This window comes from Equus quagga, chromosome 6 (assembly GCF_021613505.1).
Source record: "Equus quagga isolate Etosha38 chromosome 6, UCLA_HA_Equagga_1.0, whole genome shotgun sequence".
NCBI lineage: Eukaryota > Metazoa > Chordata > Mammalia > Perissodactyla > Equidae > Equus > Equus quagga.
The window spans coordinates 69,932,430-69,945,083 of NC_060272.1; positions in this window are offsets into that span (position 1 = coordinate 69,932,430).

Below are 12,654 nucleotides of genomic sequence, written 5' to 3' on the forward strand. Positions count from 1 at the left end.
TCACCCTACACAATGAGCCGACTGAAGCTCCATGGAGCGAGAGCTGACAAGGAGCGGCTTGGGGGAGCTGACCTGGGGCTGTGTCACCAGTTGATGGTAGGAACGGGGGTTGGGACATGACTTGGACAATCAAGATCCTCTGAGAACAATTAACCGCTAGAACGCCAGTTGTGAAGACGGTCTGGCCTGAGCTAGAATTAAATGTACAGCAACCAGACCAAAACCTGAAATTTATTTAGTATTTCAATGGCTTTATTCCTCATGTAACAAATATTTACTGATCACCTACTGTGATAGGCAGTTATGTGGCACCTACAAAGATGTCCACATTCTAATCCCTGAAACCTATTGACAATGGTGAAAGGGACTTTGCAGATGTGATTAAGGATCTTGAGAGAGTGGTTATTTTGGATTATCCAGTGCTATGAACTGAATTGTGTCCCCACAAAATTTATACATTAAAGCCCTAATTCCTAACATGATAATATTTGGAGGTGAGGCCTTTGAGAGATAATTAGGTCAAGATGAGGTCATGAGGGTGGAGCTCTTATAATGGAATTGGTCCTTTTATAAGAGACACAAGAGAGCTTCCCCATTCCCCGTTCTCTCTCTCTCCAACTCCCTCTCCCTCTCACTCTCTCACTCTCTGTCTCTCCCAGTGAAGACAGAGCTAGAAGCCAACTGAACCCAACCATGCTGACACCCTAATCTTAGACTTTCAGCCTTGACAACTATGAGAAAATTCCTTTCTGTCATTTCTGTTGTTTAAGCCACCAGGTCTGTGGTGTTTGGTTATGGCAGCCCAAACTAACGTACCAGGTGGGCCCAATGTAATCACAAGGGTCCTTACGAGAAAAATAGGGAGGCGAGAGAGCCAGAGTCAGAGAAGCAGACGTGATGATGGAAGCAGAGCTCATGGTGACACGGGACCATGAGCCAAGGAATGTGAGCAGCCTTTAGAAGAGGAGAAAGCACATAAAGAGATTTTTCCCTAGAGCCTCCAGAGGGAACACAACCCTTCCAACACTTTGATTTTAGAACTGTAAGATAATAATTTTGTGTTGTTTTAAGCCACTAAGTTGGGGTAATTTGTTACAGCAGTGACAGGAAACATCTACACCTACCAAGGGCCAGGTATTGTACTGTGCATTTGGCATAGAGCAGTGAGCAAAGTAAACGCTTTTATCATTTACATTCTAGTGAAAAGAAGACAAAAAATGACAGCAGGGGCTTGAACTACTCATTACTGATGCCTTGACCCTCACTGGTGCTTGGCCCATAGTGGCACCTAAATATCTGTGGAATGAATGATGTGGGAAAGCAGAATGAATCTCTGTGTCAGCACAATCAAAGACCCCTGGTCCATATCTCCAAAAGTCTCACCATATTTCTGCAAGTAGACAGTCACTTCTTGTGAGATACTGATTTTTAAGAAAGTACACACAACACGAAGATAATTGTCATTGAGTGTATGAAATTATTAGATAAAAGAAAGTCCTGCTGGAATTAAGAGGATAGCACATAATAGGCTAAAAATGCAGTACTAGAAACTGCTGATAGAACAGTGGCCTTTCCTTCCGTACCCAGCTTGCATCTCTCTAGAACTTCAGGGCTTTCTCCTAAGAAGTCAAGGCAGTGATTGGAGAGGAGTTTGAAGACACTGCATGGAACACTGAGCATCCACCTAGCTCAGGCCAGTGGTGTCAGCAGTGTTCATGCTGGGGACCAGGGTTGGTGTGTAGACAGTTAGGCAGCTGGGGACCCCTCAATAGCCTCCAGAACTTTAGAGCAAGTTCAGGACCCACCACGTCTGCCTGAGGTAGTCTACTCCAGGCCAAAGTCAACCCGAAGCCCTGAGAGGATCCTGGAGGGTAGGGTATTCTAAATTCTTTCTTTCCCGAAAGTTCTGTTCAAAGAGAATAAAACAGGAAAAAAGAGATCCAATGGCTTCTTGAATTTATTTTCCAGAACATCCTAAAAATGAGGAATTATTCAAAAAACTTAATGTAGTATTCTCCTTCTGAATGGAATTTGGTGTTGGGGGGAATTAAGGGTAAAGCATTGCATTGCACAGACTCTCCCTGCTCCTTTAGCTACAGCAATCACTAGGTCATATTGTTTTTGTCCTATTGTCAGTGACAGCCTTTCCTCATATTGTCCAAGATAAGGGAGTGGAACCTCTTTCATCAGCTGACCACTCACTTTAGCTACAAAAGTTCCTCTCAGAAAGCTTGGCCAATGAGCCATAATGGGCTGCTTCTTTCTCGCCATTTGCCTACTGCTGGGAGGGCCAAGTTGGGGGCAACTTCCCTTCTCCGTGTAGCATATAAGGGGGTCCCTTACAGCACTCCAGTGTGTCCTCTGAGGACTAGAAAAGAAGTTCAAAAATGAGAAAAAGCACAGATAGTTTATCATATGCTTGAGGAAGCAAGATATGCCCTAACAGGACGTGTAGGAAACATAAGCAAGTGTGTACCAATAAACATGTGCTGTGAGAGAGGAGGCATGAAGAATGAGGGGGCAATGAAAGAATGGGGTGGGTTTGTCCAGGACACTTTCCTGGTTAGAACCAGTCCTTTGTGACGGCAGCCCTAGCAGACTAACGCAGGTGCAAGTCAGGAGCTTCCTCCAAAACCAGTTTATCCTGTTACCCTGTTTCCATCACTGTGACCTCTATTCACACAGGCACCCAAGTTCAAAACATCTTCACAATATGATAGAACTCTACTGATGATATAAATTGAATAGATAATTAAATCATAAAATTGAACCTAAAGATAAAAGAAAAAGTAGTGTTTTAAAATGGGTCTAGGAATAAGGCTAGTATACATATAAAAGACCGTATAATAAGGTTAGAAATAGATACCAGCTGGATTTACACACTAGAAAGACTCAGAATCATTCACTCATTTTCCTGAGAGAGTGCGATCAATACGTAATGGATTGTGTGTGCATGAAAACTCCTATTTCTCCCTTTCCCACAGCACCTGTCATTGTTTATTTATTTGTTTCATCCTCAATCATTGATCACATATTATTTAAAGCACTATGGGGTACAAAGAAGTATGTGACATGTTCAATCCAATTTGATTTCCACAAAATTTTTTGAGTGCTTAAAATGAGCTTTTCCTGGAACCACCCCATGGCCGAGTGGTGAAGTTCATGCACTCCACTGGGGCAGCCCAGGGCTTCACAGGTTCGGATCCTGGGCATGGACATGACACCGCTCATCAGGCCATGCTGAGGCAGCATCCCATGTAGCACAACCAGAGGCACTCACAACTACAATATACCACAATGTACTAGGGTGGATTTGGGGAGAAGAAGAAGAAGAAGATTGGCAACAGTTGTTAGCTCAGGTGCCAATCTTTTAAAGAAAAAAAAAATTTGAGATGCTGAGTCCCATACCAGACCAAGTAAAACGAAATTTCTGTGGGTAGAGAACTTCTAACTTGGAACTAAATCCAGTTTTCAGATTGACTTCATCACACCCTAGGGCCATCTTGTTCTGGTCCCACAGTCTACCCTACCACAGCTTTCAGTGGACTTTGTGTCTTAATTTAAAAAAAAAGAGCTTTTCCTGTGAAGAAGCCCTTACCTTTGGTCATAGCCCAGGCCACGCCCTTATCCTCAGTTGGCTGGGAGGGGAGGTGGTGGCGGTCAGGGATTGGGGAGGAGACAGACAAACAACTACCAAATATGTAGTGTGCGCCAGCTTAGTGGTACAAATGAGGAGTTTGGGTGACAGGATTCCAAAGGTTCTTTCCAGCAATGATTATCTCATGACTGACTATTATCTGCACCATTTATTGACATGAACTTTCCTGTGAAATATTTCATGCAACTGTTAAATATTATTTAATTCCTGTGTTATTTAATTTTCCATCAGTTCAAATCTTGGATCCCAAACTAGGTTTGAAATTTCTTAAGACAAACTCTGCCCTTCCCTTTTTTGCTTCCCTTACAGTGGTACCTGTGGAGTCAGAACTCAGTAACGATAGATGCATTGATTATGAATGCCAATTACTATTTTACCTTCCCTATATAGTAAATAGTGGTGATGCAGAGTATTTATGTCTGAATAAGGTTGCTGGCAGGGCTGGTCTCCTTTTTCCTGGTATTTGCTTTATAAGCTTAAGCCTTTTTAAAAAAATATTTAGTGGCGTGGGAAAATTACACTATTAAGTGAAAAAGAGCAGCAGCAAACAGAATAGTGTACACAGAATATATCCCAATTTTAATAGAGAAATGAGAGAGAAGAAGAAATATGTAATTGGAATGTCTCAGATGTCGCCAGCCTACAAATGCAAATGCTGTCACTCTAGTATCTATATGCCAAAGTTTCTGTTCTTGCTCCCACATGCACAGGCAGAACCTGGGACTCCCCTTGAAAAGTCCCTCCAAAAGCAACCCTGCCATGTGCTCGTATCTGACTCTCAGGTGCAGTCACTACCTGGCATCTAGCATGTTCTCCCGCTCCTGCTCCCCGGATGCTGTCCACTGCTAGTGAAGCCACAAGAAGGCCTAATAATGCCCAGCAGGAAAATATTAACACTAGTTCCCTCTGTGTGAGATTATAAGTAATTTTATTTTTTTCACTGTCCTTTTTATGTTTTCCAAATTTTCTAGATTATTAGTTTTATAATCAGAAAAAAAAAAAAATGTTGCTTATAAGCATGTGCATCAAGTTTGCCAGTCAGCTAGGGAGCTGCTTTTGTGAACAGCCCCAGCAGAAGTCAGAGAGCAGAAGAAAACCATGGGGTGAATGTGGTGGTGTTACACTTGTAGGGTTGATCGGCGTAAAATCCTGCCAGACGTCTCGATCTGTTCTGGAAGGTGCCAGAATCTGCTGGGATCCCACCACTATTTTCGTTTATTAAGAGTGAAGAGCATGCAGCAAAACCGACTCCTGGTTGGCGTATTTGCCTGATGAGACTCAAGATTCACAAAGGCAAGGAAGTTCATTTTAGGGAAAAAAATTGTAAGCCACTCATGTGTCCCTATAGCTTTGGAATTAACCAATGTATCATAGGGAAAGCCATAGGAGTTGTCACAGGCAGCCTAAGGAAGACATCTGCCAAATAGAGAAAGTGGCCAGAAACTTAATAAGACATCAGACCGCATTACAAAGGGAGTCTAGAGTATTGCTACAGAAAAATTAACAGGGCTGTGTGCACTAATGAGCAGGGACTGACTGAAGCATCAAATGTATAAGTAAGCAATTAGTTTTTAATGTAATAATAGAGTTCATGAAAAAAGTGGCAAAATGAACTTTAAGGTTACTTTTAAATTAAAGATGATCTGTATATGTGTTCAAATAAGGAGAGTATGGATCACATTTGCTTTGTGTCTCCCTAGATGATAAGCACCAAGAAATCAAGATTGTGATGCATATATTAAATAATAATTCAGCAAGGATATGGTGAGTTTGCTTTAAAAGTTATAGAATGACAGGGGCCAGCCCGGTGGGCTAACCAGCAGTTAGGTTCGCACGTCTGCTTTGGCGGTCTGGGGGTCCCCGGTTTAGATCCCAAGTATGGACCTACGCACCACTTATCAAGCCATGCTGCGGCAGGCGTCCCACATATAAAATAGAGAAAGATGGGCAGGGATGTTAGCTCAGGGCCAATCTTCCTCAGCAAAAAGAGGAGGATTGATGGCAGATGTTAGCTCGGGGCTAATCTTCCTCAAAAGAAGAAAAGTTATAGAATGGCAGTTTGTAAAGATGCATGTACATACAATTATGTGCAATGAAGAAAGAATTTTCCTGTAATATGAGAAAGAACACAATAGCACCTAGTGAGACAAGAAGGATATTTCTTTAAACCTGATAAGAAATGAATTATTTTTTACAGTCTACAATTTGCTAAACTCACTATTTGGGTTATTCTTATAACCACTTACAGAAATAAAAATATAAAGAAATTTAAAACATTTTAATAAGAGTAGTTTTCTGCAAATATACAAGGAAGAATAAAAATCCTAATGATTATTACTCTGTATACCCAAAATTTTCAGCAACTTAGATCCCGAGTACGTTTCCTTAAATCTATCATATTGCAAAGCAAAACGAATTAAGTAAGGCAGGACAGACACGTTCAAAAGAGAGAATAACCTGGGGGGAGATTGGAAGAGTGTATTGACCCGTGTTTTAAAGTAGCCATCTAAAGAAAACATTCTTTAATTTCCCTTTCTGCTCATCCATCCCAAAATAAATACCGTATTCTGTACGCAGTAATCTCACGTCTGTAGAATACGCTTCTGGCAACACTGAGAGGAAATCAAGAATTAGATGTGAGTGAGAATCTAGCTTGGAACTTGCATTAATCTGTTCTAGAGTATCTAATGGCTGGTAACGAAACGGTATTTTCGGGAACACTTTAAATCTAAAGTGCTTTCCATGTAGGAAACACTTGAATTAGTCACCTAATGCAAAGCTCACTCCTAATCAGGCTCATCTTGCCCCAGAAGAACGGAGACGTTGCTGTCCTCAGCTCAGCTCTGCCACCACCTCCAGCCTCGGCCCAGCCTCCTCAATTTTCCCCGACGGGACGTTGGGCAATGGCTTCTCAACTTGATTTTAGCTGCAGAGAATTCCTTTCTGTAAAAGGAGTCTTATATGTCAATCACTTCCCAAACAACTGTGAACACACCCGAGAGGTGTGGGAGGACACAGAGCCCTGTCCCCAGCCTCTCCTTTAAATAAAGGAGAATGGCAAGGGCCATATCACCCTGAGACCCACCACACGGGCCCCTGCAACATCCCAATGAGTTGGGAGCAGCTTCCTTGAAATTTTCTAAGGCCCCTCTGCTGTCTGGGCGGTGTCCTTGATCCCTATCAGGACCCCGTGAGCCCTGGTTCCTGGTTCTCCCCTTTGGGGTACCCTCCAAAGCTCAACCCCCTCCTCACACTTGGGATTGACCAGATGACCAACGAGTTCTGGGCCTGCAGCCCATGGGGTCATCCCGGGGTGCTGCGGAGGGCAGCAGCCTCAGGTGGCTGGCTGGCATGGCAGTTCTTTTGTGGATCCACCTCTGGCAGTGAGAGGGGCTGGGGACAGGGCTCTGTGTCCTCCCACACCTCTCAGGTGTGTTCACAGTTGTTTGGGAAGTGATTGACATATAAGACTCCTTTTACAGAAAGGAATTCTCTGCAGCTAAAATCAAGTTGAGAAGCCATTGCCCAACGTCCCGTCGGGGAAAATTGAGGAGGCTGGGCCGAGGCTGGAGGTGGTGGCAGAGCTGAGCTGAGGACAGCAACGTCTCCGTTCTTCTGGGGCAAGATGAGCCTGATTAGGAGTGAGCTTTGCATTAGGTGACTAATTCAAGTGTTTCCTACATGGAAAGCACTTTAGATTTAAAGTGTTTTCATTCTTTTTTTATCCCTAAGATTGGCCCTGAGCTAACATCTGTTGCCAATCTCTTTTTCCCCTTCTTCTTCTCCCCAAAGCCCCCCAGTACATAGTTGTATATTCTAGTTGTAGGTCCTAGTTCTGCTGTGTGGGACACTACTTCAGCGTGGCCTGAGGAGCGGTGCTAGGTCAATGCCCAGGATCCAAACCCACGAAACCCTGGGCCCCCAAAGCGGAGCGCACCAACTCAGCCACTTGGCCACAGGGCTGGCCCCTCACCATTCCCCTGACCCATTTCTGAAGCTTCCTCTTAGCAGATGATCTAGCCCAGCACATCCAACAGAAATGTCATGTGAGCCGCAAATGTAACTTTAAGTTTCCTAGTCATAGTATAAAAAAGTAAAAAGAAACAGGTGAAATTAATTTTAGTATCTTTTATTTAACCCAATGTATCCAAGATACAGTGGATCCTCATTATCCACTGATTCTAAATTTGCAAATTCACCTATTCGCTAAAATTTATTCGTAACCCAAAAATCAATATTGGAGCACTTTGTGGCCATTTTTGGACGTGCACAGAGGGACGAAAAATTTGAGTCTGCTGATGCGCCCAGCTGAGGTCGAGCAAAGCCACGTTCTGCCTTCCTGTTTCAGCTCTCATACTATAAACAAGTGTCCCTTTCATGGTCTATTTAGTTCCACATTTTTTGTATATTTGTGCTATTTTGTTGGTGATTTTATGTTTAAAATAGCTCCCAACCACAGCGCTGAAGTGCTGTCTAGTGTTCCTAAGAGCGAGAAGGCAGTGATGGGCCTTATGGAGAAAAGATGCTGTTAGACAAGCTTTGTTCAGGTGTGGGTTACAGCGCTGTTGGCCAAGAGTTTAATGTTAACGGGACAATATATATTATATGAGGTGCGTTTCAACAGAAACACACATAACACAAGGTTACGTGTTGATCCATGGTGAAAATGTGACCAGAGGCTCTCAGGTCCCTAACCCTGTATTTTCCTAGGAGCAATGGCCCCTGATTCACTAACTCAGAGTTCACAGCGACATTGTACAACATAACTGTGAATAACAAGACATGACTATATTATCATTTCAACAGGGAATTAATATAGAAATTATTAATGAGATATAGTCCATTATTTTCTACACTAAGTCTTCAAATTTGACGTGTATTTGCACTTATAGCACATATTCTTCAGACTGGCCCCATGCAAAGGCCTCAGTGGTCACGTGTGGCCAGTGGCTACTGTACCGGATTGGGCAGACCCAGCCTACGATTCACAAAGAAATCGAAACCATCAGACAGAGAGCCACCCGCCCTCACCAGCACATCCTCTGTTCCTCCACAGAGCTGGGGACCTCGGTCCCTCCTCTCTCAGGGAAGTTGCCCTTTATCAGTGCCTTTCCTTCTTGCATCTTTCTTCTCTCTTCACTGGCTGTTAACCTTCAGCATATAAATGTGCTTTGTCTTTCCATTTTAAAAAACACATAATAAAATGAGAGATGTGTGTGTCCCTCTAGCTTTTGTGTATACTTCAGAGTTGGCCTTGTTCCTCTGATGTGTCCTTTGTTCCATCATCTGCCTTCTGCACTGGACCAGCCTCCTTCCTAGTACTTATGGCAGCTTGTAATTATGCATTTATCTGAGGGTTTATCTGAATAACGTCTGACTCACTCATTAGTCTGTAAGGATCCTTTGGGGCAGGGACACGTCTGTTTTTCCTCCTCACAGTGTCCTCAGGGCCTATCACAGCGCTTAGGGCCTATGCCAGGTGCAGAGAAGATCCTTGATCTAGTAAATAGTTATTGATTGAATAAAATGGGAGTAGAAAATGGCCACTGCCCTAAGGCTAGTGCAGTGACTGAAGATGGAGAAAAGTGAATGGATCTGAGAAATATTTAAAACATAAAGTCAACAGAACTTGGTGCTGTGACGGGATAAGACAAGCGACAGAGAGAGTTCAAGGATATCACTTTGTGTCTCTGGCTCATGCCAATTAGGTGGACGGGGGAGCCATTCTCTGAGAGAAAAAAACTAAAAGAAAAACAACAGTTCTTCGGGATGAGTTACAAGGTTTTGAACATATTGGGTTTGAAGTAGCTTTCAGACAGTCAAATAGGAATATAAAGAAGACTATGCTATGGGTTTGGCATTCAGAGAGGTCTGGGGTAGAGAAGTCAATGTGAAAATTACAGCGTAAAATGGTAATTGAGCCCCAGTGTCTGGCACATGGTAGGAGTTTAATGAACATTCGTTGAATTAATAAATGATTGGAGTTACTAAGGACTAGTTTTATTAGGGCTTGTTGAGATTGTGGTAACCTGGGACTTAGAAATATCTAAGTATACCTCTAAGGCTTGAGTTTTCATAAAAGATGAAAAATACAAATAATCTAAGTAACATTTAATCTTCTCCAAATATATCACATTATTTTATGTTATAGCTTATTTTTAATTATAATTCTTGGCTTTTAATAGTTTCATGGCATCGCTTGAGATAAAAGCTACTTTGAAGATAGAATCTCATTTATTATATGCCAGTTTATTGCCCCATATAAGAAAGATAAAATACCTTAGAAGATACTTTTTCTCCAGTAATAAATTTTTATTTTTCTCTCTGTTCTTGTGGCACATGCAATTCTCTAACTAAAGTTAATAAAGAGACTCATCATCTCATGTTTATAAATCATATTTAGTCTCAGATACCATCAGAAATAGCAAATACAAATAAAGTGTCTGGAAAAAAGTAGAGCCTTAATAAATGTTTATTAAACTAAATTGTTGAGAGAGCACAAGTATTTTTCCCCTCTCCTGCTCCAGTTTCTTGTTAATCCCCTTTCATCCTTGTACCCAACCCATTTCCCCTCCTCCCATAGAACATTCTAGTGTGTTTTACAACTATCTGGAAATGTGTATTTATTGTTTTGTGCATATATATATTTTTTCTCAAGAAATATTTTTGAAATAATTAATTAATTTTAAAATTTGCTTAATATTAACCACTTTATTACATGTTGCTTTGACTGTTTCACATAAGACATAAGTACAATCTCCCTTCTCCTTTTTTAAAAAAGTATTGCATTCTTGCTCTAAAACTGTCAGAACCACATTTTTTTGTTTTTTTAAATTTATTCTTTATTTTTTTAATTGTGTTGAAATATGCATAACATAAAATTTACCATTTTAACCACTTTTAAGCGTACAGTTCAGTTGCCTTAAGTTCTTTCACATTGTTGTGCAGCTATGACCACTATCCATCTCCAGAACTTTTTCTTCATCTCAAACTCGAATTCTGTACCCACTAAACAATGACTCCCCACCCCCTCTCCCTCCAAACCCTGGGAGCCACCATTCTATTTTCTATCTTTATGAATTTGACTACTATAGGTACCTCATGTTAGTGGAATCATACAATGCTGGTTCTTATGTGACTAACATTTCACTTCGCATAATATCTCTGAGGTTTGTCCACGTTGTAGCATATGTCAGAATTCCTCCCTTTTTAAGGCTGAATAATATTCCATTGTATGTATATACCATATTTTGTTTATCCATTCATCTGCTGATGGGCACTTAGTTGTTTCCACCGATTGGCTGTTGTGAATAGTGCTGCTATGAACATGGATGTACAAATACCTGCTCAGCTTCCTGATTTCACTTCTTTGGTGTATATACTTAGAAGTTGAATTGCCAGATCATATGGTAATTCTATGTTTAATTTTTTGAGGATCCACTATATTGTTTTCCACAGTGGTTCCACCATTTTACATTCCCACCAGCAATACCCAGGGCTCCAGTTCTCCATATCTTCACCAAAACTTGTTGTTTTCTGGTTTGTTTTTGTTTTTCTTTTAATAACAGCCATTCTAATGGGGGTGAACTGGGATCGTATGCATTTCACTAATTAGTGATGTTGAACACTTTTTCATATGCTTATTCGGCATTTGCATGACTTCTTTGGAGAAATCTATTCAACTTGAATCTACCTATTCAAGTCCTTTGCCCATTTTTTAATCAGGTTGTTTGTTGTTGTTGAGTTGGCAGAGTTTTTCCTATATTCTGTGTATTAATCCCTTATGGGATATATGATTTGCAAATATTTTCTCCCATCCCATGGGTTGCCTTTGATACACAAAAGTTTTAAATTTTGATGAAGTCCAATTTATCTATGTTTTTATTTCATTGCCTGTGTTTTTGATGTCATATTGAAGAAATTATTGCCAAATGTAATGTCATGAAGAGTTTTCCTCTAAGAATTTATAGTTTTACTATATCTTTAATTTATATAAATACAATTATTTATATAAATCTCATTCCGTTTCTTACTTTTTTCACTCAGTGCTATCATTTTAAGATCTACTCGTACTCCTGTATGAAAATTGAATGTGTTGCTTCTTCTGTGGCTTAGTCCTCGGTGGGTGTTCACCCTCGCCCTTTACCCGTCCATCCCAGTGAAGGATATCAGATTGCCTCCACAGCCTGTCACCAGAAAACCTGCCATCAACACCCTTGGATGTGTCCCTTACGGGCCTGTAGTGGGAATTTCCAGGGGACACCCAAGGAGGGAATGGCTGGCCCTTAGTGTAGGCATACACTTCGTTGGGCTGAGTGGTGTCACCGCCTGCTGGATGGCTGCCCCTGTTTGCTCTTCCACCAGCAGGGCACCAAACCTCACACCCTCATGTCAACCAGCTTTCTGATTGCTGCCTAGTTAATGGGCACAAGGTAATATTTCATTATTTTATTTGCATTTCTTTCATTAATAATATTCGAGCCTTTCTCCGTACTTTCATTAGCTCAAAGAGTTTTCCCTTCTGTAAACTGCTTCTTCCATATTTTGCCTGTTTTTCTATTGGAATATTTTGTTGTTGATATGCAGAAGTTCCTTATATATTCTATATATCTTTCCCTTGTCAGATGTAGATATTACAAATATCTCACCCTTTTGTGTCATCTGTGATCCATGGGATCAGAAATGTTTTATTTTGACCTTATGGTATTTATTAATTCTAGATTTTAAAAATGAACTACTTTACCAACAATAAAAGTTATATTTTCTGTGATACTCGTTCTCTTTAATTAAGTTTGTTAACATAAGCAATGGACTTGAAACAGTCTGGCATATGTGAAGCGTTCAATGCATGTTGTTATCATCGCAGTATTTAATTCGAATATATGTTTCTCATACAAAATTGTCTTATGTGACCTAACTAGCATAATTACTTTAGGACACATTCAAATGATTGAAAATTGAGGTCACTGTGATTTCTTTATCAGCAAAGAGTTAGT